Source organism: Triturus cristatus, chromosome 4_1, assembly GCF_964204655.1.
Source record: "Triturus cristatus chromosome 4_1, aTriCri1.1, whole genome shotgun sequence".
NCBI lineage: Eukaryota > Metazoa > Chordata > Amphibia > Caudata > Salamandridae > Triturus > Triturus cristatus.
Window position 1 is genome coordinate 1,123,037,016 of NC_140585.1, and position 27,235 is coordinate 1,123,064,250.

The following is a 27,235-nucleotide window of genomic DNA, read 5'->3' on the forward strand; positions in this document are numbered from 1 at the left end:
TTACCTCACTTTTCTTTATCAACAACGCTACTTTCTTCGTCGACGATCCCGTCGACGACGTATATTTTCCTAATTTATCTTCAGGAGATGTAGAGGCTGGCTTCTTAATTGAATGCTTAATTTTAAGGGGTGATTTTGAAGCCTCTGAACTCGTCCTCTTAGAATGTTTTACCCCTGAAGCATGACCCTTGCTCTCCTTTTGTATACTTTGAGGAGATTTTGAGGGACTGCGCTCTGAAGACCCAGTAGTGATCTTTTTAAGAGCCTTCTTAGGTCTTTCCCCTGAGGTATGAGCCTGAGGAGATCTTTCTCTTTTCTGAGATCTCCTTGAAGTTGTTGACGCCTCATCACTGTCACTAGACAAGACGTCCTTTCTGGTCTTAAGTTTTTGGAGCCAAATTAACAACCTTCCTTCACGATCCCTCAGTGTTTTATTAGAAAAGGTACGACATACCTTACATTCCTTTGCCTGATGGTGTGGGTAAAGGCAGTATATGCAATCCTTATGAGGGTCGTCTGTATATAACCTTTTCTTTGAACAGGTGGCGCAGGCTCTAAATAAACCCTTCTTCTCCTTGTCCGCCATTCTCCAGAAGTTGGTGATGAAAAACCAGTTGAATAAATTCTTCAATCTAGAACCAAACTGTAGAATTTGAGCAGAGCTCAAAGGAGACTCCCTAGCACAACGTGCGGTAGAAAATCTGAGGGGCAGAAGGCTCTCTCAGGAGGGTTCTAGAGGGTGAGAGGCTCTGATTGGTTCAGACACAAGTTTAGTCCTTTTTTACATAACGAAGGTTATGGGTTGCAAAGGAAAATGGGCCTAGGCCTTTTTTCAGTATGCTATACTACTAAGCAATGCTTTTTTATGTACCGGAGACTCCCGTCTCGACGACGGGGAATGATTCAGGCATGTGAATCTATGAAAGCTCCAATACTGGAGAACTACAGTTACAGGTAAGTAACTTGTTTTCTTCCTTTGGGACAAAGTGTTAGCGATCCAAGACCCTTTCTTACAATTCAAAGAGGACAGAATGATACTCAGGACTAATCCAAAACTCATTCCAAAAGTACCAACTGATTTTCATTTAAATGAGCCTCTAATTCTCAAACGATTCTTTCCTCGACCAACAACAGCGGCAGAAAAATCCCTCCACTTGCTGGATGTCCAACGCTGTCTAAGGTTCTATTTGCAAAAAACTAAGCCTTTCCGCAAGTCTTCACAACTGCTTTATTTGCGGGAGTGCCGATCCAGGATATCTGCAGGGCAGCAACCTGGGCGAGTACGCACACCTTCACCAGGCATTATTGCTTGGATGCAGACACAGGAAGAGATGTGGCGGTGGGAGAAGCGGTGCTGAGGAACCTTATCCAGTAACGGTGAGCCTTCTTTACCATCCCTCCTTCCTTTATTATCTACATTTGCACATTTTATTGTTGTTTATTGCATTGGATGCAATTTGCAAAGTGTTTTTGATATGTGTGTTTTGGTGTAGAGATACCGTTTTTATCACACTATATATGTTCCCTTGTTTCAGGTCTTGGGTAACAAAAAATGTGCATTTATATACTGCTCGCTATTCTGATTCAGGCATGTGAATCTATGAAAGCTCCAATACTGGAGTAAGAAATCAAGTTACTTACCTGTAACTGTAGTTCTCCAGTATTGGAGCTTTCATAGATTCACATGCAACCCACCCTCCTCCCCTGAGAGGCTCACCTCGGATTTAGCACAAAGAGTGTTATTGCACAACTGCACGAAAATCTGAGGGGCAGAAGGATCTCTCAGGAGGGTTCTAGAGGGTGAGAGGCTCTGATTGGTTCAGACACAAGTTTAGTCCTTTTTTACATAACGAAGGTTATGGGTTGCAAAGGAAAATGGGCCTAGGCCTTTTTTCAGTATGCTATACTACTAAGCAATGCTTTTTTATGTACCGGAGACTCCCGTCTCGACGACGGGGAATGATTCAGGCAAGTGAATCTATGAAAGCTCCAATACTGGAGTAACCAATGTTACGAGTTTTCTGTTTCAAAAAATGTCTAAGTGTTGACCTCTGTTTGTGTGAGAGAAAAGGAACTGTATCTTGAACTTGAAAAAGTCTTACTTACCTTTGCATTGTAAGATCCACGGTGGGATATCTAGGCATATCACCCAGAGTAGTCAATGTAATCAAAAAGTAACACAAAAGTAATAAAAAGTAAATTCTATGCACTTTAAACTGTTTTAAAAGCATGTACAAACCTGTAACGACTGAAAAATGCAAACCTGTAACAATTGCAAATCTATTTCCAATAGCATTGCCTTGCAAAGTTTTGCAATTGCAAGTACATTTTACCTACCTATATCAGGTCCTGCTTGGTTCTAGAAATAAAACATAAATAAACCTTTTTTATACTTACCCAATTGGTCAGGATTCGGTCTCTGAGCGTGTGTAATCAGTCCTTGATTGAGTGAATACAATAAATGCTTAACACACCCTCTGGATAAGTCTAACGGTTCGCCCACACTACCACAAAGAGAACTATTAGTACTTGTCTAATTTAGCCTCTGCTATACCTCTGGGGACTCCCTGGACCCTGTGCACACTATACCTTACTTTGGTATAGTATATACAGAGCCCGCTTCCTATACTCCCTCCTCTAAATTTGCTGGTATGTACTTTGTACACCCCGCAATTGGCATACTGGGGTACTACTGTAAGTCCCTAGTTTATGGTACTGAGGTACCCAGGGAATTGGCACATGAGGGGTCTCTCATGGGCTGCAGCATGCATTGTGCAACCCATGGGAGTTCATGCGAACTGTTTCTGCAGAGCTGCTATCGTAGTCAGCGTGAAATGGTGCATGCACCTTTTATTTTAGATATAAGGTTCTCCTTATATACCGGTCACTGCACTTTAAACCTATAATTCATCCCTAAGGCAGGCCCTTCTGTCCAAGGGCAGGGCGCATGGTTCTAAGTGTGTGGGTAACCCTGCACGAGCAGGGGTACCCCTACAAACCCCGGACTCCATTCTCTGGGCTTGGTAAGTGCGGGGCAGAGATTTTAAAGTATGTAGTGGACACTGGCAATTCGAGATGTTCAACAACAAAATGGCTGCTCCGAACATGGTCATGGATGGTATCAAACATGTTGGAATCATGCAACTACACCGATTCCAGTGTTAGTTGCATGATATCATGAAAAAGGGTCCTGAAACAAGAAAATACCGACCGTGACTTACCCTATGTTATGCTACGGATGTTTGACCCAGCGTAACCACTCTGCACCCAGGCACCTTGGGGACCTTAGCTACTCACCTTTAGTAGTTTCGTGCTTCCACTGGGCTCCTTCATCCTTTGGTATCAGCCTTGCTTTGGTACTTACCTCACATACCACTTTCACAGTATATGGTTTGCCCCCCCTCCCCCCCCCCCAATAGGAGCCCATGTGCTTTTCTATGCTACTTACCGGTTTTTGAAGTATTTCTTATGTGAATGAATTTGATATCTCGGGGTAGGAGATATACCAAGTTAGTTCTTAGTGTTGTGTTAATAAATAGTACAGTATTTTTTATAAACACCTGTGAGGTTCTTTCTTGTGTGATGGCTTACCGACTGACTGTGTGGTAAATGCACCCGCTTTACAACCTTCTGGATAAGCCTTAGAAGCTCTCCACAGCTACCCATTGAGAGCTTTGGTTATCAGGGACCTACACACTATCACTAGGGGTTGCCTGGACTCAGTACACAGTGCCTCCCCATAGGTGGACACTATACACTGAGTCAGTGTCCTACAGGAGCCATCTCGGAGCACTGATGTCAGTTACTTTTCACGACCTTCCACTCAAGGTGTGCAGAGCCCTGCAGTGCACTGACACTGATGTCTCCAAACTAGGGCCTTGAAAGAGATCAACCCTGACCATAGAAAACTGTCCACAGAGCATGGAGGATGGGTGGGTTGATAAGGAATCTGCAGCTAGATCTTGCCTCCACCAGATAATGCGTTATTGAAGGTAAGTAACTTGGTCATCTGTCAGATGCATCTAGCTTCAGATCCTTAACTTTGAATAGATACCCAAGCAATGCCATCCCCAGTGGTGGGCTGTAGACAAATAAATTCTAAACTAAAAAGTCCTACAGGACTGAATGGACGAAGTGCCTGTCCCTGATGACCTGACTGTCCAGGCAGTACTATATGGTAAACATGTGCAGGGATACCAATGTTGCTGCATGACAGATGTCCATGACTTGAGACTCCACATGCTATTGCAGTGGTAGGAGCTTTAGCTTTGGTGAAATAAGCCCTTAAGTCCTCAGGGGGCTGCTTCTTGGCCAGTGTGTAGCAGATTTTAATACTAAGAGCGACCCAGCGCTAAATGGTTAGTTTCTGGAGCACTTGACCCTTCCTCGCTCCAACATGCCCCAAGAAGAGTTGGTTGTACACCCGGATCTCGTGTACGGTTAAGGCAGAACAGCAATGCTGTTTTTTGGACCAGACTGTCGCGTTGCTCCTCTTCTTTTAACCGTCGTGGAGGACAGTAGAAAGTGGGGAACGTGACGGATTGGCCCACATGGAATGGTGTTACCACTTTCGGCAAGAAAGAGGCCCTAGTGCGAAGCACCAATTTGTCTGGCAAAACAGAAGGAATGGAGGCTTCAATGATAAAGCCTGCAGCTCACTCACCCTCCAGGTGGATGTTATTGCCACTAAAAAAGGCTGTCTTGATTTTGAGCAGCTGGAGGGGACAAGTATGAAGAGGCTCGAAAGGAGCACACAAAACTAAATCAAGGTCCCACTGAGGCATAAAGAAAGGAGAGGGGGAAACACATTTACAAGACCTTTAAGAACTCTATTCACAATAAGTGTAGGAAAGTAGGATCTGCTTTCATGGTTACTCACACTTCTTGCTTGGTATCAGTATGTTTTTGACTAGTCTGACTGGAATCCTGCTAATCACAACCCAGTTACTGTGCTTTCTCCCTAAATTGAGCATGGTATGCACTTATGTACATCCCCAATTGGCCACTGGTATACCCTTGTAATTCCCTAGTATATGGTAGAGGTACCCAGGGCATAGGTCCACCAGGGGTTCTCCCATGGGCTGCAACATGTGTTGTTCCACCCATGGGACTCCACTTGACTGTGACTACAGGCCTGCCACTGCAGCCTGTGTGAGTTGGGGCTTGCACCTCTCACAAAAGATGTCTTTATATCTGGGATCATTACACTTAAAACTTATAAGTCACCCATATGGCAGGCTCTTCAGTCCTGAGGGCAGGGTGCTTGGTTATAAGTGTGAGGGTGCCCCTACATGAGAAGGACACCTCATACAAACCACAAAGTCGATTCTCCAGGCTTTGTAAGCGCAGTCAGCCATTTTAACACATATATTGGACATCAGTCATTACGAGATGTCTACCGATATAGTGGCTGCATTGAACCCGACCATGTTTGATAGCAAACATGTTGGAATCCTACCCCAACACAGATTAAAGTGTTGGAAGTATAATCCCATTAATGGGGGGGTACCCACCTGTACTACCGGTAACAGCCTTTCAGGGTCTGACAGCAAGTCAGTGCTGCTGCCCACCACAGACACAATTTTGGCCTCCTGCTACTGAGCCAAGCTCGAGCAAGGGAAGGTAGAATAATAGGTTTCCTGTCACAGGAAGCTGTGCCCACCTCCCAGACAGGACTTAGTGTATTGGGCTGAGGTGGGGGCGCTTGCCAGCTCCACCAGAATGCTTCGAAGGGCATATTTGGTGCCCTCCTTGCATACTTCAGTTTGAGCCAGTTCAAGGAGCCCTTGGCTTCCGCTCTGGCGTGAAACTGGAAAAAGGACATAGGAGTATCCTCCACTCTGTCCAGCCCCTCTTCTGGGAAGGACCCCAGAGTCATTCCAACCCTTTTCCTAGGGTACTTAAGGGCAGGGGCGGTTCGTCCATTAGGGCGCTGGGGCGTTGCCCCCCCACCCGCGCCCGCAGCTCCCTCGGTGTCTCTGCACTTACTTAAGTTCAAAGACGCCGAGGGAGAACTGACAATCATGTCAGACAGCATGACGTCGGACCGCCCACCCCCTTCAGAGTCTGAAGGGGATGGGCGGTCCTGCGTCATGTTGACTGACATGCATTGTCAGACCAGGGGCAGCAGGCAGCAGCACAAGTGCGCATGAGTGGGGAAGGTCGCCAAATTTTTCAGCCGTAACCAGTCATGCGCACTTGTGTCCGCTCTGGTTGGCGCATGCCCATTAGGAGAGCGAGAGTTGAGCAAAAGGCTCAAACCTCGGTCTCCTAATGGGCAGGCGGGCGGAGAGTAACCGTGCCCCGAGTCAATCCTGGCGCTGCTCCAGCACCAGTATTGGCTGAGGAGGGCGGGGTTGCCACTCCAGTGAAGGCGCCAAGGGCACAGAAGATGCGTCGCGGACCGGCGGTCAGTAAGTTTTCATTCTTTTTATTTTATTTATTTTTATTCATTCCCCCATCCCGCGAGTATTGCGATGCAAGACGTGATTGTGTGCGTGCGTGTGTGGTTGTGCCTCCCAACGTTTTATGGCTGATAGCAAAGAGCGTCAAACGTTAAAAGCTTCCAATATTCCAGCATTGCACATTTTTAAATATTTTTCATACTTTGACTTATAGACAGTATCAAAAAGCTGGATTATGTACTGAACACAATCCTTTATAAAACAGGTGTTGCAATATCTGATAACTTCTGACAAAATTCGTAACTGTCCAGAGACTCGTATATTTTAGCGAGAACATTGACATAGAAAGTAACTAACGACCCAAAGGCATTAATAGCTCTGTACTGCCACCTTGTGGATTTTGAATAATTCATTTCACTGTGCGTGCAAAACTTATGTGCTGACTCATTAAATGCAGGGCGAAATTCCATTGCTCTGCCTTAGTCACGTATGACACACACCCGCTTCACTCCCATAACAAGGTCTCCATTGCCCACGCCACATCTCCACTCAATTTATGGTCGCTGAAAATGTCCCCCCCGCCCCCCCCCCCCACCACCACCAAGACTCAGCCGACAGTCACTTTCATGGGTGTTTTAAAACACTATATATAATCACCTCCATGACCGTTTTGCTAACAGGATGCCCTGTCCTTCATTGAGAACACTTCATGCGAAATGGAAAATAGCCCATATGTTCAGGTTTGTGTGCAGGGAAACTTCATATCGCCGATGTAAATTTAAAGCCCAGTAGTAAATATTTTGAGTTTTGCTCTTTATGATGTCACTTGGAACCTCTTTGTGGAAAGCACCCCCTTTATTGGAACCTGTCAATCTGTAATTCCACATTTCTGTCACATTGAAGATAGTTGTGAGGAAAGGGTGCGTTGCACTGAGGTACTGCACTGACGTGATGACATTTTATTCTCATTACGGGTGCATTGAGAAGCACTTGGAGGCACTATAAAGCCGTTACATTTGTTGTTTCAAGTTCAAATTTTCAAAGTGTGTCTGTTTTACACATGAATCAAACAATTAATGGTCTGCCAACACGTACTTCACTGCAATTTGAATATTTGGATTACACTTTTCATGGTAGAGCAGATATGCTAACACACAGCATATCCTAGCCAAGCAATTAGTGGTCTTAAGCATCACAAAAAGAGACTCAACATTAAAACAGGTGAAGCCGTGCCGCGTGGTTTCTCTCACAAGTGGATTATTTGATTCACATGCAAATAATACAAACATTGGGAATATTAACCTAAAAAACATAACAAATCAATTTTGAATCTAAATCCTTCTCTTGCTTTCTCCGTTTGTGACATCAATTTGAGTTACAGGCATAAACCAAAATTCATTGCCCCCTAGAACATTTTCTTATAGTTTTCTTTTCTTGTTATTGTCAAGTAACTTTATGTGACACGTTTTTGCATGGTGCACCTTTTACCTTTAGTATGGCCTTATTACACCTCTTGGATCGATAACCTTTATGCCCCGGTGTCAAGGAGTTCATCACAGAGGAGTCTGGTGTTGTTTAAAGTGTGGTGTTTGCTCGCATTACTTAGAGGCAAGCGGTGCTGTAAATGTCACTGCTTACTTTGCATAAATGTCAGGGCTTGCACTGTATTCCAGAAGCGCCATCGGCCTGCCACCCCCATCCTCCCATCCGAAGCATCAGGTGTGGAGATTGGTAAACTGCGCGCGAGCGGTGATCTCCCTTGTCTTTTTCATCTTAAGCTCTGTTTTTTCCCTCTGATGTAGTCCAAGATAAATCAGCTCGCTGGGCCACCAACTAATAGACTTGATTAGTCAGACACCAGGAAAGCAGCTTTTATTGTCTCGCTGCAGCGTGTATTGGCTTTTTGATTAGCCTTGAAAGACTCCCAAGCGACGCTTGGCTGTATAAGCTCAGAGATGCTTTTAATAGCTTCCAGCCTCCATCCTGCGGCTGCGTTTTTACAGCCACTTGTTGGTAAGGCAGGCGCATATGGCAGTCTGTGTGAAAATTCAATGAAAGGAAATGAATGCGATCTCACCGCATTGGTTGTAACAGCCGTCCATCCCCATGTCTAATATTGAACGTTGCTCTTTGCACACCGCAAACATCTAATTTCTCCAAAAATGTAAAGTAGACATTTTATAAAGGTGCATTATTTGAGTTGATGAACCCAGAGGCAGGACAGGCAGAATGGAGAATCGTACACCGATGGGAGGATGTGTTTTATATGTTGTTGTTTTTTTTTACAACGGCTGGGTGTTTTCTCCACTTGTCTATTTAGTTTTTAATTTCAGACAGCTCTGTGATGTTAGCTAAGGATGGCCCACTTCACATTGTGATTTTACAGGACACTCTGTGGGCTTGGATGTTAATTCGTACTATGTTGGGAGTGCATTTTCTGGGGTTCATGCCACACCACCCTTCCACAAACCAGGCCCCTCATCTCTTTAATAAACGTAGATCTGCGGACATTGACTTTATTTACTAAGATTAGTTGTGACAGTATCTGTTTCCTCTCTCACCTCCTGAGATTGTCTTTGTCCCTTTGAAGGGCCAAGAGTTAGTTTGTTATCCAATGACATCCTTGACCATGTGACACCAATGGCGAACAACAGCATCCACCAGGGATTCTGGTCAGTGGTCGCTTGGGGCCCAGGACTCAGGAAAAAAGCCTATCTACTGTCTCCCTCCAGCTCCTCCCATCTCTTTCTATCCTTATTATGCCCTTATCTGCAAGCACTGGGAGGGTTTAATTTCGTATAGGGAATGCCTGCCAATTAAACAAACTCATGCCAACAGCACACCTACCATGGTGGGAAATTCACTGGGTGGAAAAGACCACCAATGCCACCACTACATATATTTTAGTGGTTAGGTTTTAGCAATGGAACCAAGAGACTTTAAATCTTCTGCACTTCTGGTGCTAAGGGTATGTCTAATGAAATAAAAGGCACGGTCAAGCATTATTGGGATATTAATATAAAAGGACACGTGATAGGCTGCCTCAACTCGCTCATCTGCACATATTTCTATATGACTGGTTACAGTCAGCAGCTGTGGGTCCTTCTCGAAGTCTGGTTAGAGCATATCTTTCCAATGTTAATGCTGCACGCAGTGCAAGACACTAGGCAAGCATACATTTTAAAGGGCAAAAGTTGTCATACAGAACAATTTACATATTACAGTAACTGTTGAACAAATTAATGCAAGAAGATACGGGGCAGTTTTTAATGTGTTTAATATTTCAAGACTATACGTTACCACTGCTTAATAAGCCTTGCTTTATCGCTGCATTAATTTGCTCTAAAATGCACCATTTGCCAATCTTTTTAAAATTTCTTTCTCAGGAGAGGGACTCTCCCTAGACCCCAGGTTTGTCCATTGAACTTGTTAACATCGCTAACTAGTGTTTTCTATTGCAAAGGGTAAAGCCAAAGCAGTCTTGCTTAGTACCCTAGCCCGCTTCAGAAGTCAGACTTGCTTGGCAACCCAGAAATTCTCTGAAATAATGTACGAGTTTTCTTTTATGAATGCCTAGAAGAACTGAATTTTTAGTTCATTTATCACAGAACTACTGCTGAAAATCGCACCAAAAAGATGCCAATTTTTTTTAAAAAAATCTTCACGGGGGGAGATCCCCCCTTGAACCCCCCCTTATTGCCGTCGACTGCATCAAGGAAGACTCCTGCTGCTCCTGGTCTTGCTGTTTTGCAAGTCTTCATCGTCATCTGTGTTTCTTCTAGGATCTTCAACAGACCTGTGGGCATCAAGGATACCTGAAGTAATCTCCCTTTGAGTGAAGGAATCACTCCCTGCATCTGCAGACACTGCAACGAATCTGACCGCTCTGCTGCTCCTGACGTACCACAGACTTCGAAAGGCCCTGCAACTCCCTCAAGGCCTGATCTGTGCTCTCTGTAATTTTAAGGCCAGTATGCTTCATCGGAACCACTGGGACCAAAGGCCTGCGCACTGCATCAACTTGCCGTTGACAAGGCTTGTTGGCTCTGCACTCCAGAGATCTTTAAGCTACAAAAAGCTCCAGCCTCCAGCATCTCATCCTGCCTAGTACAGCATCCACACCGCATCCTCTGTACAGTGGGGTGAACTGCTTGAGGTCCTCTTGAGACTCCTGTGCCTTCGGCTTGTGGGTTTTCTTGAGGGTCTTCTTCCACAGTGGGCTCCTCTGCTTGCCCAGGGCCTGCTCTGACTCTCCTGCTAGTGGTGAGTCCCCTGGATCTTGCTGGTCCCAATGTTGCTACTTATTAGTTTCCAATGCCAGTTGCATCTACCAAAGCATGTTGCTGCTTCCTCCAAACACCGACCCCCTCGTCCTAGACTTCCAATGTGGCACAGCTCGTGCACAGCTCCTGGTCTTCCTCAGTGTTGTCTGATCCTCACACCTGCAGGGACAACGTCACCGTCAACACTTCTGAACCTGCCAACATCGGTGTCCATTGCTCTTCCGTGCCTCCTGGTCACCTCTGAGTGGCATAGACTCTTTCCCCTCTGTTTACAGCTTCTCCTGTTCAAGAATCCACCCTTGGATTCCACCGGACTCTTGCACAGTCTTCTCCAGCGGCATCTTCTTTGAAGTCCTCCATTGTGCTCTACGGCGGTATCCGGTGTCACTTCACACCTATGCACCCGGCTTCGATGGTGTAGGTATTCGGGTTCCTAGGGTATCCATGGGCGGGGTGACTTTCCAACCTTCTGTCTTCCACAGGGTTTCTTCTGGGTCCAATGTGAAGGGTCCTTCTTTAAAACTGTAAACTCGACTTCCCTGTTGACTTCTATTGGCCATGCAGCTGTGTTTCCACTCTGCACACAGCCTCCATGGGGTTCCTGGTGTCCCCAGTTCCTCTGAGTCTCCTGTTCCAAGCCCCGACTTCGGTCGCAGTTATCATTCCACTTTTTTCGTATATGGTTTGATCTCCCCCTGGAGACTACTGTATTTTGTGCTACTTAACGTATTTACAATTAAAGTTTTGTCTATTTGTGTTGATATCTCCGGGTAGCGGATATACCAATGTGTTAGTGAGTGTTGTGTAATAAATAGACATATTTTTATATATAAACTATGTGGTTCTTTTTCGTTTAATTTACACTACATGATTAAACTGATAAACAAGCTGCTTAACACTCCTTCAAGATGGGTCTGAAGGCTGCTCTCCACAGCTACCACTTTGAGAGCTTTCTATGGTTATCAAAGACCACTCAAATCATCATAAGGGTTGCCTGGGTTAGTGCAAGGTTCATCACTTAAGTAACAGTGCACCATATACTGAGCTGGCCTATTACAACACAGAAACAAAAATCCTGGCTAAGGTGCTGGCTTCCAGGCTCCTGAAGGTGACAGATGCGATAACAGCCCCCAATCAGTTGGGGTTTATATTGTATCGAGCAACCCATCACAATCTGCGATGTTTGTTTGGATGTTTGGCCCGGAGAGACGGAATAGGTGAGGGACTTTAGGCTGAGGATGGGCAGCAGACAGGGTAGTCCCCATTTGCCACTCTTGTTCGCACTCACCATTGAGCCTCCATCAACCTGGCCCCGGGAAGAAGCGCAGGTCAGGGGCCCGAGATGGGACTCAGACTAGGAAGACATGGTTTTGCTTTATGCAGATGATGTCCTCTTGTACTCAGATCAAAGACTACTAAAATCAACATAAGGGTTGCCTGGATAAGTGCAAGGTGTGTCACTTAAATAAGTGTGCACCATATACTAAGCCAGCCTCCTACAACAGGGGACCTAAATAAAGAGGGTTGGTCAGTCAGCTGCAAAAAGGCAGACCGAGAAGAAAGATAACTCTTTAAAGTGACCAAAGCAGAGCCCTGCTGGGCAATGGTAAGAATAAAAAGGAGGACATCAGAAAGGGAAGCATAAAGAAGGTCAATAGGTCTGTGATCTGAAGGCCAGACAGGAAGAACTCCAATCCCTTATGGTGGGCGGTTCCGACCCCACGACACATAGGAATCTACTGCATGTGCAACAAATGCTCCATCAAGCCCACACACACAGTGCTAAGGAGACCTGGCTGGCCACCCAGCATAGGATATACCAGTGGGGCGATAAGTCTAGCCAAATGCTCCATAGGCTCTGCCAGGCCAGGGCAGCCCCGACGCAAGTACCCCTGTTGCGGTCCCCAGCAGGGATCGTGTGTACGTCTCCCGAGGCGGTTGTACAGGCTTTCGCTGGATTTTTACGCGACATTATATGAGGTACGAGAGGTTATTTCCGAACCCCTCATAGATGCCTTTCTAGTGGATATTCCTCCCCGCTGTTTGTCAGAGGCGCAACGCGAGGCACTGGAAGCGCCTATTTCATTGGAGGAACTGCGGTCTGCTCTCTCTAACACCCATCCAGGCCGTGCGCCGGGCCCGAACCGGTTCCCGTGTGACTTTCTGCGACCCCATCTAGAGCTTCTGGGGCCTCATTTACTTGCTGTGATCCAGGATGCCGTGAAATAACATATTCTCCCTTCAGATTGGAGACACGCAGAAGTAATAGTGTTTCTGAAGCCGGGCCGTCCACCGGACGTCCCAGGCTCTTACCGTCCCATTTCCTTGCTGAACTTCGAGCCCAAGCTGCTGGGAAAGATCCTAGCGGACCGTCTCCGTACCTGTATACAGGAGCTGGTGCACCCAGATCAGTCGGGCTTTATGCCGCAACGCTCTACCAGACATAATATCAGACGTGCCCATAATGCGGTGGCGGAGGCTCACCGTCTGGGACGTCCTGCAGCAGTTCTGTTGGCCGAAATTGACAAGGCGTTCGACTCCGTAAGTTGGACATATCTTTTTAAGCTGTTGGAGGCGGTCAACTTGGGCCCTCAATTCAGGGCCTATGTGCGATTGCTGTATACAGATCTCTCGGCATCAGTCAGGGTAGCCGGACGATGCTCGGCCCCCATCCCCATTAGGAGAGGTACGCGGCAGGGCTATCCGCTTTCTCCATTGCTGTTCGCACTGGCAATCGAACCTCTGGTGGCGTGGGTCCGTCTGGATGCGGGCATACGGGGTCTGGATTGGTCTCCAGAGTGCTTGGATAAGATAGCGCTCTACGCGGACGACGCTTTGTTTTTCATGCCAGATCCATGGCTTTCCGGGCCCCGAGTGCTGCAGATCCTGACGGTTTTTGGGGAGATGTCGGGACTCTGTGCCAACCCTTCCAAATCCGTTTTGTTCCCGATATGCGGGGATCAGCGGTCTCAGGCGTGGGCCTTGCGGCTGGTGGTGGCAGAGTCCGGCTTCCGGTACCTGGTGGTTGTCCTTACGCGATTCCCCCTTGAGGCTTGGTTGCGGAATATTGCGTGGTTATTGGATGCGGTTTGGGACGAGACGACGGTGTGGTCTCAGCTTCTGCTCTCTCTGTATGGCAGATCGGTCATTTTTAAAATGGTGTCTCTGCCTCGCCTGTTATATCGGCTGCAAAACTATCCTTATTCAATTCCTGCATCCTGGTTTCGACAAATTAATGCCCTACTCAATCGGTTTCTCTGGGGAGGTGAAGTGGTCCGGGTGGCACTGGCGACCTGCATCCAATCTACCTACTGCGGGGGAATAGCGGCGGCTGACGTACAGGCGTATTATCAGGCCTCAAATCTCCTGATGATAAATGACTGGTGGTACGCGGTGGAACGTCTCTTTATGGCCGAGACCCCATTGCTTCACCTTTTATACAGTTCCTCGCCCTTGACGGAATTTCCCCGGCATGCAGGACAGCCATTCAGATTTGGAGACGAGTGGTCCGACAGATGGGATGGTGAGGCAAACTCACCAGGGCTACGCCTCTGTGGCAAGGCACTCACCTCCGGCCAGTTGCAGCTTTAGCTGGTTTTCGCAGGTGGAATGACATCGGGATTTCGGTGCTGGGATACGTTATGAGGGGATCCACTCTCAAATCTTTTCAGCAACTACAGGCTGATTTCGACCTCCATAAAACGCAATTTCATAGGTATTTGCAACTTTGACATGCTATATCCCCTCTGATAAGGGACCTCGCGGGTCTCCCGGAATTTCACCCGCTGGAAGGCCGGCTGCTCATGGGGGAATTGGGGGCCCACAAGATCCGTCAAATTTATCAAACATTGACTACACACTCCGTAACCACTCTACACCGGACCCGGGCGGTGTGGGAGGCTGATGTACCCACGCTGAAGGACGATGACTGGGCCAAGGCACTGGCTAGCCCTGGATATTCTGCGGTCTCTGCCCTCTACCGGCTGATCCAGTTCAAATAACTCCACAGGGTCTACTATACCCGTCTCCGTCTATGCAGGATGGGGGCGGTGCAGTCCCCTATGTGCCTACGCTGTGGCTCGGAAGAGGGGTCGTTTCTCCACACGGTGTGGACCTGCGCGGCTCTGCAACACTTCTGGGCGGGCATAAGGTCCTGTTTGGGGCGGGTACTGGCTTGGCGCATTCCCACCGACCCCCGTTTGGTACTCCTACACAGTACTGAGGACATAGGGGGGAACAGATATAAAAGGCATTTATTGTTTCTTGGGCTTACATTAGCGAAATGCGACATCGCACAACATTGGAAGGCAACACTTCCACCCAGTCTTGGTCCCTGGAAGAAGGCAATGGATAGGTGCCTGTCCGCTGAAGTTGCAGTGTTTCAGGCCAGGGGATGTCCGCAAAAACACAAACAAAATCTGGGCAAAATGGGCAGCGTATCAAGGCATAGACTTGTCACTCCTAGGGTCAGGGGCTCCCTCAGATCCAATCGATAGGCTGGTAGTGTGCAATTCACCGATTTGATACGAGGTGTTTTGTAGAGGTAAAAGTGGCAAAATTGCAATATGACTGTTTGTAATGCACTAATGGGGTATGGTGCGTGGTTGGGGAAGGGGGGGGGTTTCGGGTCTGCCGTGTTGCAGACTTTATTGGGGATAATATGGTGCCTCGCTACTATACATTGTATTCATACATGTTTGATGCTCACTGGGCTTGCCCATATGGTACCTTGAAAACCAATAAACTTTGTTGTTAAAAAAAGAAAGAGGGTCAATAGACTTTACTGTACAATATAATACATATTTGTTTAACCGGCAGCCATATGCCATTTTGGTGGAAGGACGCCTGGTTGGCAGAATAACATCACAGACTTCAGGAGGAAGGATGAAAGCTGTCAACCGTCACCACTCAATCTCCATGCCCGTGAAGTTGACAGTTTCGGGTAGAGGACCCTCCCCTGCTACCGCGACAGGAGATCCTTCCAAAGAGGCAGCCTGTCAGAGGATCACATCTAACCAAGGCTCTCCTCACTGCTGAAAGAGACATTGCACCACCTCCGGATGAAGACGCCATTTGTGATCTGCCTGGCATCAATGGCTGAGTTTGTCTGCTCTGGCATTCAGGGAACCTGCCAGGTGTTAAACCACCAGGGATATGACCTGCTTTTCCAGCCATTTCCAGAGACGCAGGGCCTCTTGGCAAAGGGTCCATCACCCCACCCTGTTTGTTGCAATACCACATGGCAATGGTGTTTGTGAACACTTGTACCTGCCTTCCCTTGATGGAGGGTAGAAAGACTTTCAATGCCAGTACGATTACTCTGAACTCCAGCATGTTTATGTAGAGTCCAGTGAGGTATCCATCACTACCGAGAGATCTGGTTGAGGAAGGGCGAGAGTTCTGCCTCTGACCCTATCTCGGTTCTTCAGCCACCAATGAGGGTCTTTGCCATCAAAGGGCATACCCATGAGGGAAGCTTGGACATCACCTGAAAAACCAGATGTTCTCAGCCAGGCGTGGAGTCTAAGTGCCACCGTCGTTGAAACAACTCAGTCCAGGGAGTCGGTCGTATCCAAACCACGCCTAATGGTGAACTTCGCTGCATCTCTCTCGTCCTTTACCACTTGGGAGAGAACATCCCAGGCCTTCTCCGGAACCTGTGGCAGGACTTGAGCAACCGTGTACCATAGAGTGTGGGAGCAGTGGCCCAATAAGCATGTGGTGTTAACCGACCGCAACACAAGGCTTATGGAAGAAACCATCTTCTTCCACATGCTATCCAGCCTCTTGGATTCCCTCTCCGGGGGAGTGGCAGGAAATGTGCCATGAGATTTAGTTGCTTGGACCACCAAGCTCTCAGAGGAGGGGTGTTCAGTGAGGAAGTTCGGGTCCCCTGTGCTGGGCTTGGATCAAGTTCCCAGTAGGACACCCGCCAGCGCTTCATTAAAAGGGAGCAAGGGTTTGTAAGAGGAAGCTCCTGGTTGTAGCACTTCTGTCAATGTTAGTTTTGGCTGCCATCGAGGGAAACTCAAGATCCAGGACCTCAGCTGCCGTCTTCACCACCATGGAAATATATGCTCCCTCCTCTATAGCCACAGTAGTGGGAGATAGCATACCAGTATCTGGGGATGTGGCCAGACCACTGGCATCCCGAGTTCCTCACACCAATGCACTTCCTGGCCTTCTAACTGGTATTCTAAAGGGTCCAGTGACCCCCTCCCATTCTTCTCCGAAGCCCAGCCCTTCAGAATAGGGCTCAGACACCAACCTAGGATATAGGGATTGTGTCAATCGATGCCATTGCAGCTCTGTGTCAGATTCATGGATGTAACTGGAGTTGGCGCCAGCAGTGGGCAGCGGCCCGGCATTCCAAGCACAACTTGGGAGTTGTGGTCAGGTTTGAGATGCCACAGACACACAAGGTGTGGGTCCGTAACCGGCATGGCGCGATGACAGGCGCTGTGGTTTACAACCTGTCTTCCTAGAAGACCGCTCAACACAACAGGAGGAAAAATTCCTCAAAAACGAATTTGACAAAAAGTCGAAAAAGTCTGTCAAAAAGTAACAGATATGTAGTTCTTTCTCCAGATCAGCGCTAACTGGAATGGAAAGAAAAGAGCTGACGTCAGCGCACCGAGGTGGCACCTATATAAGTGAAGTGGATGTCACTTCTGGCGCAGCCGCCGCACGGAGCTGATCAACGCCATCTACCTGCACGCAGGGGAACTGCTAAAGCAAAAACCTTCCGGAATCAGTGGCAAGATGTCTCTATCAGATGTCAGTGGTAAGATTTTTCCACACCGGATTTACCACGTTTGGAAGAGACTGGCCAGATTTTTCCAGATAGAAAAAAAAAGAAATCGCTTGAGTCCTTGGCTGCGCTAGCAAAGTTCATGTAGCGTCTTTCATACAATGCTGACCCCAGCTAAAGAAAAATAAAATAAAAAATCCCTTCCCTCTCATGCATATATATATCACCTGCTCAGAGCAAGTGGTAAACATCTATGGTAAAAAAGCATGGAATAGCAGGGTTCAGAGTGCTTTTACAGCAGGAAAAATAGTCCAAATATGGTAATTCTCCATTCCACAGGGCTGTACTTTTATTGCATGGTACTGGGATGGCTTTATGGCATGGAAAAGGTACAATTGCCCCTGTACCTTACAACTCGTAATTAGGGCTTCTGAAGAAATTATTTTTCGTCTGATTTGTATCTACAGGGTTCTATAGCTTCAATACCAAGCTTAGGCTTCTACACACCGGGAGGGATGCATTTTTGAGCACATGCCAGAAAAGGAAGTGCCATGAATCATTCTATATGAATGGGCCCATTCCAAGCACCCAGACTGAGCCCCTTTTAAAGTGATAAACAGTTTCAGTGTCTAGGTGCTGAATTCAAATTATTCGGTTTAACTTTAAAAACCACACTTACAAATATAGTGGTCCTTGTGATTTATTTCACACTCAATTATCTGTTTTGGAAACAATTTTAAACATTCATCGCATGTCTTTTTTTTGAAGGGCAACTTTTTTCTTTTTTCTTTTCTCACATATACATTTTACAACAATGACTGAACATGCAAAAACATAATTACATACATAAAAAGACAATACAATTGTATTAGACCAGTCCTTCAATCTGAGAGCATAACACCTGGGGGAATTCTTATTTCTAAATCAATAACACTATGCATACTGCCGGTGTGACCTAGTGGGGATATAATGCTGCTATTTCCAAATTCATACAAATTTATTTACAAAGTTTCTCCTCCAACTAGCTGGGTCAATGTGTTTCGAACCCTTCACAATTTCTAGGGTTCTCCTCAGGACCGGGACTTGGTCAGTCCTGAAAAATGTAACATAAAACATTGTTTTAGAATTCTGTTCTATTATTCCCTTTGTAACAATTCTTAACCACCATAGGCAGTCTGCGTGGGGTCTGTCTTAACGACATTTGTTGAATATTTGAGACACTGCATAAACTCCAAACACTTTGAAGAAAATACCATCAGAAAGATGATTTTTGAAAAAGGAATTTAATAAAATGTGATGGATTGGGATCCCGTGTCTATGATGCCTTATACGAACCCTCCGCATCATGTCTGGAAAAGCTGCACAGACGCACAACTGTGTCGTACAACACCACCTGGAGCCAGTGATTTGTCATGGCATGAAAAATTTCCAAACTGAGTCTGACAAATCTGTTGCTATAAGGAATCAGTGGAAGCATACAAATTGCAATTTGTTTTTTGCAAAACGAAAAAAGAATATACATTTGTTCTAATCCGGAATATATGTGCCTTTTCGAAACAGTGAAGCTGCATACATTTGTACATTTGGTAATGTGGACAAGGAAAAACAGATACAGGTAACGCAACTTACTCCAACTGAGATACAAAATGAGAATTAAACATTAAGTCATACAAAATTATGTCATAGGCCCAATTGAGCAGTGCTAGAACTCGTCTTTAAAGCAACAAATAAATTGTGAAAGAGAGCCTTGCTAAAACTGACACAAGCTAAAAAGTTATTAAAGCAATACGTGAAAAATAGACGTCATACTGCACACTAAGATCTGCAATACACAGACCTAAGAACGAGTGATTATGGGAGAAGCGAACCCGCCCATGAAGTACACACCCTTAAATGTATATGAAAAAAGAACTGCCCTTCCACAAATGGTTATTACGTTGCATCCCTACAGGCCTACACATATGTCAAACTACTAAGGCCAGGCTAAACATTCATGTACGCAGACTGGAACACTGTCATAAGTCATGAACGTGGCATAGTATAAAAAGTCCGTAAAAGGATAGCAGCACTGTGATACAGACATACATTGCAACCTCCTTCTCCGAGTATGATTTACAAATCAGAATCATTAGCAGTTTTCCTATGCAAATACTAACACTGCAACTCTGAAATGTAGTTCACTGAACACTTGGTAAGAGATTCTTACAACAGTATTAATTAAACACAAAATGACTGTAGTCCAATGAAAAAAACATAAAATGCAAAAGAAATTCTATAAATATTGAGTACAAAATGCCTACTGGGAAAGGGAGCACCTATAACACATGAAACTCACCAAAGCAACTGCACCATTATAAACTGATCAACTCACGGGGCCCACCCTCAGACAGGGTTTCATGCCCATACAGACAGGAGGCTCCAACCATTGTGCATAAGAACATAAGCCTCAGAGTATTACTCATGTTGCTCATGTCCTAGAGCTACCGCCACGTACAAAATGGCCTGCAGGCTAGCAAAATAAATACATTCCAATAATTGATGGCGAGATGGCCGTAAACAACTGCTTACATGAGACACACATGACTTGAAATTTTGAGTCTGAAGGTTGACAGGTATACATTTGCCACTGTAAAGACATGTTTTGTCAGGCCCCAGGGGCAACACTGCACCTTTAAAGTAAAATATACTTTACACATTCCTGAGATAGGCATAAAGGAATACAACCTTAGAGACATGCTTACAACACCAGTATGAGATAAACAACCCCTATATGGGACACCTCAACAATCTACATCAGTGGTTCTTAACCTTTTGACTTCTGTTGCCCCTCAATGAACCACTACTGAAAGATCAGGATCCCCGACTAAACAATGTCTACAATTTGAACCTTAAAATAATACATAACAATACAGAAAAATATACATCAAACAAAATCCCAAATTATGAAATATTTTATTAAATTCATAACCAAAAAAAGTGAAAATCGAAATGTTTATTTTAATAGAAAAATTGGAGCTTTTCAAAATGTAGTTTCATTTCTAAACGATGGAGCAATGTGCTAGAGTCTAGCATAACACTTTGTCTTTCTTGCTCCTAATGCAGGCTCTTTTTTGCTGCATACAATGGCTGCTTCATTGAAGGACACCAATCTTCCATACCAGATTCCATTTGATGTACAGCTGTACTTCCAAGAATCAAGATAAGCATACCAACAATTTTTAGCTTATAGTTTCAAATTCCTTTACTTCTACCAAAGGTTTTAAAACTTAGAATTTTCACTTTTACTTTTTATGTCTTATATACTTTATTAATTTGGTAATATAATTTCATTTTCAAAACTGTCAGACTCTTTGAGTAGGCATTGCAGACTGCCTGAGGTCCTAGGACCACAGGTTAAGAACCACTGGTTGACATAATTCAATAATCTGCAATGCTTTAAAATCTTTAGTGAAGTCTGGAAATAAACATTACGGCCTTATAGAATTTGTCTATACTACTATCTCGCAACTATTTAACATGGGCATGAGCCTAGATATCCACTGCAGCTTCGGCCTCATTACCAGATTTTTTTAGAACAGGCTTTGGATTTAAGCCACAACCTACTTTCAAATATATCTCTGCAACCCAATCAGGTGCGCTCAGCCTTTACCTTGTTTAACATGAAGTACTTCTTCCACACTTAGGGCCTCATGTAGGAAGCCAAATACCGGTCGGTAACGGCCGATTTTCGGTAATAATACCGTTACCGACCGGTATTTTGGCCATTGGTATGTAGGGGGAATTCGGAATTTACCGAATCGGTAATAATACCGAATCGGTAATGTTACCGAATCGGTAACTTTTCCGAATCGGTAATTTTACCGATTCGGTAAATTCCGAAAGCAAAATCGAGATGTAGGGGGAGTGTGTGTGTGTGTTTATGAGTCGGTAATTACCACCAACTTATAGTTGGTGGTAAATAATGAATGTATGTGTAAATGCATTTTTACGCGCGTAGCTGTGTGCAATGTGGCATACATACATGCCCTTAGGGCATGTATGTGTGCCACATGTGCACACATGGCCGAAACAGGGGTGCAACAGGGTGTCAATGTGACACCCTGCCACCCTTGTATGTGTTCCCCCCATTACCGAATCGGTATTTACCGATTCGGTAATGAGGCATACCTTCCCATCAATGGGAAGGTATGCCTCATTACCGAATCGGTAAATACCGATTCGGTAATCACCGACTAGTAACGAATCGGTAAAAATTACCGACTCATTACCTACATACGAGTTACCACTTCTTAAATACCGAGTCGGTACGGCTCGGTATTTAAGAAGTGGTAACTGGTACGCTACCTACATGAGGCCCTTAGTGACTTCTAAACAGTGCACAATGACACTTATCTCCAGGGCTTGGGCTATTGCTATGCGGGCGACCCACATGGGTACAATGAGTACCTCTATACTGAAAACGACTATGGTGGTATCAGTGATGTCATTGGAAATGCCATTAGTGTTGTCTTCAATGATGTCGTTTAACATGGCATGAGTGATGTAATATGTGAGCTAAAAAGCAGTGCATGGTGGTGGCACAAATTATAGGTAGCTCAGTAAACCATAAGCAGTGAATTTCACAGCTTTTTTTGTTTTTAAACATTAGTTTTCACTTTATTTAAACACCTAACTATAGCGTCACTTTAACTTTTATCCGCATTTCAATTAATATATATTGGTCTACCAAAGTTAAACTATTTTAAAATTAGAGAGATGTTAAGAGACCGAGAAGAAGGGTAGTTCTGAGTAAACAGATAGAGAAAGGGGATGCTGTATGTATAAAAATGTCTCTTACTATTTGAACCCCTTTAAACATACATTATGCTTTACATTAGTAAAAACCTACACTCTCCCATATATTTTTAACCATCTGGTTTCATGCACGTATTAACATCCCAATGCTGATTTACTTCAGCCTGCTCTTCAGGATAGGCTTTAAGTCTAACAGATCCTACTCCAACAAAATAGCATTTTGAAGTTCCCCACCTGTGAATACAAAATGTTAGGGCTCTTGTTCTTCCTTAAGACACTGAGGAAAACTTCAGAAGAACACTGTGGATTTAATGGACAGGCGGCTGCTGGTGTTGAAAGTACATGTTTTAGTCAGCCAATCAGAATGTTTCATTGAAATGGATGAGAGGTATTTGCGAACTCAGAGAAAATGTGTCCTCATTTCAGCTTTCTAGAGCACAAGTCATAACTTCCAAGACAATTAGAATTACCTCCTGTTCTTCATTTCTAAAGGAAAGTCTTTTAAGTTTTACAGCGAAGGATGGCTCGGGTGTGCACAGATTTGTCATAAGTACAGAATGTTAGCACTCTAGATACTCATAAGAGCACTGAAGGAAGCTACTGGGGAACCAACTAACAGGCTGTTGCTGCGGTTGGAGGTATGTGTTTTACTCAGAATATCAGACGTCATTCTCACATGAATGAGGAAGATAGTGTGAACTTTTTAAAAATGTGCTCTCATTTTTAATTTCTGGAGCACCTTCCATAACCTCTGTGAGAAAAACGTTTTTTAAATAAAAGAAACATGGTTCATCAAATCTCAGCAGACGATCAGCATTTGTTACACAGTAAAATCACGTCATAACATACCACAATTAATGAAATGGGTATGGTACCACTAGCAAATGAATGATATTGTAACTAAAATCTGTTATCAGCCTTTATATATTCTTTTTTGCGACCCTCTAAGCCCTGTACTGGCTGCCACAACATATTGCATTTTGTGACCCTGCCACTCTCCCACATGCCCCTTAGGGTAAGGTTGTGGTCACCCTGCCCCATTATATTTTGTTAAATTCATTTTCAGGAAGCCCTGTAATGGCTGCCACAACATATTGCTCAGATTCTAGCCAGTCAATCAGGACAGACTAGCATCATTCGAAGTGGTCAATCAGAGCATATCTGGACATTAACAGTCCAGATATACTTATTTTTTTAACACTTTCATCACCACCCGACCACCACTTTGAACAAACATTTCCCAAATAAAGCTGAATGAATTTAAACCGAATCACACAAAAATCACGCTTTCTGAGAAAAGTTCTAACTTTTTGCCAAATCTCGTATAAATCCTTTGAACTGTTTTGTCTGTAGCTGCGACAAAGGGTCCAATGGGAATCAACATGGGAAATAAAATTTCTCTACTCCCACTTGATGGATTTCCGGAAACTTTCCAGGTAGGCGCTGGGGTGCCTGATCTTTTTCTGGGACAGTTTCATGACGATTCGTCAAACGGCCCCAAAGTTATTAGCAAAACTAAAAACGCTGTTCCTAAAGAAACTCTGACATAACTTTAACTAGAGAGTGGCATGCCAGGGCAGTGAAAATAAATGTGGCCCTGTAACACTTTGTTTAGAGTAACGGTAATAATAAACATTCCTAATTTTTAAGCTACAATGCAAAGGTAAAGATAGAGTTTATTACCAAAGTACAGCAATACTTAGATTAAAAAACACTAATTACAGCCTCAAAGGTTACATCTAAAAATTAATTTACACTGGGAATCAACTCTCCCAATATACAGAAAGGCATCTTTAATTTGATTTTATCTTTGTGCATAAGCTTAACCCCTTGTATCCTGATTTCAGTTTAATACATTTTGTTAAGACAAATACACAGGAAACAACCACTTGCAAAACCAATAGCTCTTACCTTTAGGATGTAGTGGATTTACCAATAGCTTTTGGTGATGCTCAAGAGCATCAGGATTCCACCCCCTCCCCCCTGACACTTTGCAGCATCGTCAATTTATTTTTATTTTTTAAAAAGGCCCCTCAAGCAGGGGTTGCATCTTTTTACTGGTGTGTGCATACGTGATGACGTATGCATGGCAGCAGGCGCCATTGCTTTATTTTTCATTTACCAATCCAAGATTGTGGGTGCCACTTGGATTGGTAAATAAAAAAACAGATTTTGTATTCAAGCAGAAAAGGACCTCAGGGTGGTGGAGGCAACAGAGGTGGGGGGGAGGGGTGGGGGCTAAAGGGTGGATGAGGAGAGGAAAAGCACTGTAAACGAAATGATTTACATACATATAACTCCAGTTCTCAACATTGGTATCTTTTATATATTCACATACTTGAATCTTTCACTAGCGTCAGAGTGTGTGGTTCTCAACTGTGATGCCAACGACGGTGACTTCATCGTCAACAGTATGATCATTGTCGTCGATGGTATGGTCGTTGACAGTACAGTCGTCGTCGACGGTATGATTGTCGTCAACGGTCTCTCTGCCATTGATGGAATGGTTAACGCCAACGGTGTCAGAATCGACTGAATGCTCGTCGTCATCGACAGAATGCATTTTGTCGACTGTGTCATTATTGACTGAATGCTCGTCGTCAAAGGTATCTTTGGCATTGACGATGGAGTTGAAATAGTCGACGTCAACTACCTCGTCGTCATTTGAAGACTTCCTTTTTGTAACAGGTGAATCTCTGTAGTGCTTAGATGCATATTTATCTGGTTTGTCAGCAGAGGAGGTGGCAGCAAGCGCTGTACCAAATAAATCATGCTCAGGAAACAGTACAAGTCTTCTCTTGTGCGCTGCACTTCATGGAAGTGCTTGGAGAGGCACTTCTCAATGAATCTTCCCCTGAAGAGGGAGCCTCTCCTTTAGAAGGAGGAAAATTAACTTTATTCATAAAAAATAATGCCATCCTCTTTTCTCCTTCCTTAAGAGTCTTAGTTATGAAAGACTTACAAATCTTGCATTCTGCTGGCTTATGTTTAAGGCAATAAAATCACTGAGAGTGTGGGTCACCAGTGCAAATGCTCTTGCTTCCACAAGATAAACAGGTTTTAAAACGAGATTTCTTCTGTCTGTCAGTCATGGTGACAGTTGGTGAGAGTTAACTGTCACACTAAATGATCTTGCTGGTCCAGAAACTGCAACAATCTTCCCTAAACACAACTCACATTACAGTAGTGCTGAAGATAGGGCTGGTTCAAATCCAAAGCAGACCAAAATGAAAACAATTTAAGGTTCACTGAAAGGTTAGAGCCAAGCTCTGAGAGGGGACTTCCTCACACACGTGTGTTAGAATTTTGAGCTATGGTGCCCTGTAGGTGGAGTAGGAGAGCTTAAGCTTCCACCTCATTGGCTGAAGTTTGGATTCTTTCAAATGAGGTGGATGTGTTGCTAAACATACTATGTTGTTTCAGGCCTCCAGCCATTTTACACTATATACACTGCAAGTTGTATATTTTACACTGTATCCTACTATTTGAATGTAACGGGATTCCCAGCCTGACGACAGGGAATGATTCAAGCATGTGATATGCAATAGATCCAATGTTGGAAAAGGGAGAGAGCAACTTGGAGACGGGCAGAAGCCCGCAAGGAGAAAAGAATACAGTGCACAGGGCGGCAGGAGAAGAAGAATGGGGAGAAACATGTATGTTTTACCTCGTGTCAGTGTGTTTTTGACTAGTCTGACTGGGAGCCTGCTAATCAGCACCCCAGTCACTGTGCCTCTTCCCTAAATTTGACCATGGTAAGTACTGTTGTATATTTAGCAAACAATGGAAGGAGTACACCCTCAAAGGTAAATCAATACCTCAAGGATAAAGAGAGGTGCACAGAAAGGAAAAATATTTTACCTTTCCTATAGAAGACCCCTCACTCACCAACCTAGTTGGTGACATGCTTCATCATCGGGGTCCCACCCGGATAGCCGAGTGCCATCCGGGTGCGCTGCGACACCTGATTACAGTGGAGCTGGTGTTTTTTCTTTATTCGTGTGGTGCAAGTGCTAGAGGTGGATTAAAAATTGGTCAAATTTAACTCTCTATCCAAATTTTTTATTTATTCTTGGAGCAATTGAACAATGTTAAAAAGAATTGGGGATACCATATGAGGTTAAATTGACCTGAGGTATCGAAAAAAATGTGAAGTGAGAAGAAAGTGAAGTAGGTCTACATGTTTCAACCTTAAAGGAAAGTTATCCAGGTTTTCTTCAGGACCGATGGTGCTAACCAGGGCGGTCTACACACGCTAAGGTGTACCCTACCCTTGGTTAGAATAAAAAGTCCCCTCCTGTATTTACAGTGGGAATGTACCTGTGGAAGAAAGTAGAAAAACAATATATACACAACTTTATATGTTATGTAAGCAGCTGTCGATTTCAGGCTCCTCTCAGTCGTCAACCAATAATACTATGACGTGGTTGTGAGTGACTAACTCAACAGTCATTCTATCTTGCCAACTTCCGTGGATTAATGTAACCGTGCTCTGTTGTGAACTACAACACGCAAACATTGAAGCGGGCTTAAATTCACCCGTTATCACTCCATCTATCCACATAAAACAGACAGGTGATATAGTGCACTCACAAGGAAGGTACCGGGGTACACATTATAAGCGACGAGTGGTCAGGTGACTAGCACGAGTGCCATTCGTCCCACAAAAGAACACACTGTGCCAGTAACTAATTCATACCGACGTGGGTGTTCTTAATTACAACTGAATGAAATCAAAATCAAAAGAGCACTCTCAAAGCACTCGTGCGTGGACGAAAAAATCCAGTGAAAGACTACAGGGAAATGGAGATAGCCGTAAGGGCCAGCCTTACTAGCGTTGCGGGAAAAGAGTGCCTCGAGGATGCAGCGTTCACGTTGTCAAGTTCTACCACAATCTGTAAATAGACGAAATGTGGTGAATAAATAGATCAAGCGGAATCAAAGGAAACGCTCCGTGGTGCCCACCCACATGAGACGGCGTTTACTTACTTCGTGGAAACTCA

General features: G+C 44.7%; 1 protein-coding gene across 4 annotated transcripts in view; it reads right to left on the minus strand.

Annotated features, from left to right (window-relative positions):
* KMT2E (lysine methyltransferase 2E (inactive)) overlaps window positions 1-27,235 on the minus strand; it is a 2,077,373-nt gene that overhangs the window by 756,031 nt on the left and 1,294,107 nt on the right. The gene's annotated exons all lie outside the window — the stretch shown is intronic.